Here is a 3490-nt window from a genome sequence, read left to right on the forward strand (position 1 = left end):
CCCATCTTCCTTCCAAGGAGTGGCTGGTGGGTTTGAACAGCCAGCCTTCTGGTTAGCAGTCAAGTGCCTTAGCCACTATGCTACCAGAGCTCCCTTGGTTGCAGTAGGAAATCTATATTGTGCAAAACTTCTTAAAATGTTTGTTTTATGAGACCTTGGGTTTAGTAGGTTATCAGCTCTGCATATGATAGATTGGAGCTGATAGAAACCTGGAGAGAAGAAAAACTATAAGTATATTGCAGTAATAATTCAGGGATGAGATGAACAGGACTAATACATGACTCTGAAGATAGAAGAAGTAGAAGATAGAAGAGGTAGAATAAATTATAAGAGAGAAGAGATCTGCAACAATATTTTTATTATAATATGAAATCTGTTCTAGGATTTTTAAATAATTAAATTTATTTTTAAATAAAGAAAATTTAATTGCCACAATGTTCATCTTGCTTAAAGCTGCTTTTTACTAGTATAACCAAAGTTTATTTGAAAAATAAATCCTGCTTTATACAAGTACCTTGGATAATATTAAAAAGAGACATTTTGTTTAAAAAAAATAGCTGAAAAGAATATCTTTTCTAAGTGAAACAACTTTGGGTCACTATTTAAAACTTTTATTCTGTTTTATTATGTTTCAAACATATTTTGTTCTCTTTACTTATAAATTTCCAACCTGAAAAACATGCTTCCTTTAAATTTTCAGGTTTGCAGTAGAACTGACAACATAGTCTTCTATTTTAAACCCATAGTTTCAGGAATTATTTTAAGTATTTTTAATAACCAAGTATGAGAACACATATTTGTTCAATAAAAGCCTTCCTTGAAAGAGAACTTTCTTAGAAAGGGGAAAAATTCTTCCCTTTGATTGGAAAAAGACAGTTGACTGATTTTCATGTTTACTCTGATGGTAACACTTTATTCACAGTCCTGGATTTTAATTTTCCTCCAGTGTATTATTAGAAAAGTTTCAAACATATGTAATAGTTAAAGGAAGTTAATAGTAAACACCCATATGCTCCCTGTAGAAGGTAGAATAATGACTCCCCCCACCAAAATAGCCACAAATCCCTTAAAAACCAAACCAAACTCAGTGCCATCAAGTCAATTCTGAGTCATAATGACCTCCATTGGGTTTTCCAGGCAGTAAATTTTTACAGAAGTAGATTGCCCCGTCTTTCTTCCACGGAGCAGCTGGTGAACTCCCAACACTTTCTGGTAATCAGTCAAATGCCTTAGGCACTGTGCCACCAGAGCTCCTTTCCTAATCCCTGGAATCTGTGAATATGTAACTTTACATGGCAGTAGGTGCTATGCAGACGTTAAGAATCTTAGCATGGGGTGATTACTCTGGATTATTTGGGTGGCCCAATATAAACACAAGTATTCTTAAGAGAGGAAGTTTTTTTTTTTTTTTAAATGTGCCATCGAGTCGGTGCGATTCATAGCAACCTCTCCTTGGGTTTCCGAGGAGGATATCACTACGGCAGTAGATTGCCCAACCTTCCTTCCAAAGAGTGGCTGGTGGGCTTGAACCGCCAGCCTTCTGGTTAGCAGTCAAGCGCCTTAGGCACTATGCTACCAGAAGAGAGGAAGGTAGAAGATTCAAACTTAGATGTGATAATGGAAGTAAGGATCATAGTCAGAGAGATTTGAAGAGGCTATACTGCTGACTTTGAAGCTGGAAGAAGGGGCCCCAAGTCAAGAAATGTTGGAAGTGTCTCACAGCTAGAAGAAGCAAGGAAACAGATTCTCCCCTAGAGACTCTAGAAGCGACATAGCCTAACATAACACTAAATGTAAAAACTAAACCATAAAATTTTTGGTGTTAAATTTAGGATAGTATCTTAATGATTTAGGAATAGGCAGAGAATTCTCAGGTGAGTCACAGAAACTAATTATCATAAAAGCAAAAAGAAAAAAAGATAATTTAGATTTGAACAAAGTTGTAAACCTCTCCTCTTCAAATGGCAACTATTGAAAAAATATATAGGCAAGCAAACAGACTGGGAGAAAATGTGTATTTGTGATAAAGGACAACTGAAAAATAAAAAGACAAAGAACCCCAATGAAAATTGACAAAAGATATGAATGGACACTTCACATAAAAAGATACATGAGTAATTAGTAAGTTTCTGAAAAACTGTGCAGTGTCAGTCAATAGAGAAGTGCTAAATAAAACCACATTGAGATACCACTGTGTACAGTGTTAGAATGAGTACAGTTTCAAAGAAGGAAAGCAAGAAATATTGTGAGGTTGTGGAGCAACTAGGTATTATTGATGGGAATGTAAAATGGTAGAACAACTTTGGAAAAAGGTCTGGCAGTTTTTTATAAAACTAAACATATACCTACCTATCCTATGATCCAGCACTTTTACTCCTAGATATATTTACCCAAGACAAATGAAAATATGTTCATGAAAATATTTATAGAAGAATGTTCATACAACTTTATTTGTTATACTCAATCCCTGGGAATATCCAGCTATTGATTACTATAAACATGGATGAAGAGACTATAGTATATTCATACAATGCAATACTACCAAAACCAAATTCATTGCTGAGGAGTAAATTTTGACTCATGGTGACCCTATTGGACAGAGTAAAACTGCCGTATAGAGCTTACCAAAAACCAAACCAAACTCACTGCCGTTGAGTCAGATCCGACTCATAGCGACCCTTCCTTGGGTTTCTGAGGAGGTATCACTGGGAAAGTAGATTGCCCAACCTTCCTTCTGAGGAGTGTCTGGTGAGTTGAACTGCCAGCCTTCTGGTTAGCAGTCACATTGCCTTGGGTACTACGCCACCAGAACTCCCCCATAGTTTAGAAGGCTGTAATCCTTTGTCTTTTTTAAATTGTGATTTGGGTGCAAATTTACAAAGCAGATTTGTTTTACTCTCAACAGTTCATGAACATTTGATTTCACAGGCGCAGTTACAATCCCCAACCATAAAAAACTCTCCTCTCTGTAACTACCCCTTTCATGTGCCCTTGTTATCCATGCATTCCTGTCTGTCCAGCTTTCCCTCTATGTGAATGCTGCCCCACCGATGTCTCATGGCTGATTGCTCTAAGGGGTGCATCTCCCTAGGATAGGTGGTTGCGTCTGCCTGAGGTAGATGTTCTGCTTGTAGGTCTATCTACTTGTTGCACTGAGAGCCAGACCATGAAAGTGAGTCCATTTCTAGGCACCATAGTCTTAGGGGGTCTATCAATCTCTATTCGATCAGTAATTGGTCATTTTTGTGTTTTTAAAATTTGATCCACATTTTACCTCTCATTTTATCCAGGATCTCCAATTTTGATTCTGAGTGGTTGGCATTGGTAACTGAGTACCATCTAGTTCTTCTGGTCTCAGGGTCATGAAGGCTGAGGTCCTTGTGGTCCATCATATCTTTGGACTAATTGTTTTCAAATGACTTTACTTGTCTTCACTCTTCTTCCAAGCATGTAATCTTTTTTTTTTTTTTAGTAACTTTTTTTTTTTTTT

General features: G+C 36.8%; 1 protein-coding gene across 1 annotated transcript in view; it reads left to right on the forward strand.

Annotated features, from left to right (window-relative positions):
• The window catches only part of CCDC73 (coiled-coil domain containing 73), a 163931-nt gene that overhangs the window by 1015 nt on the left and 159426 nt on the right, over positions 1-3490 (forward strand). The window lies entirely within an intron of this gene.

This window comes from Orycteropus afer, unplaced genomic scaffold (genome assembly GCF_000298275.1).
Source record: "Orycteropus afer afer isolate SDZICR_OR568_19922 unplaced genomic scaffold, OryAfe1.0 scaffold00103, whole genome shotgun sequence".
Classification (NCBI taxonomy): domain Eukaryota; kingdom Metazoa; phylum Chordata; class Mammalia; order Tubulidentata; family Orycteropodidae; genus Orycteropus; species Orycteropus afer.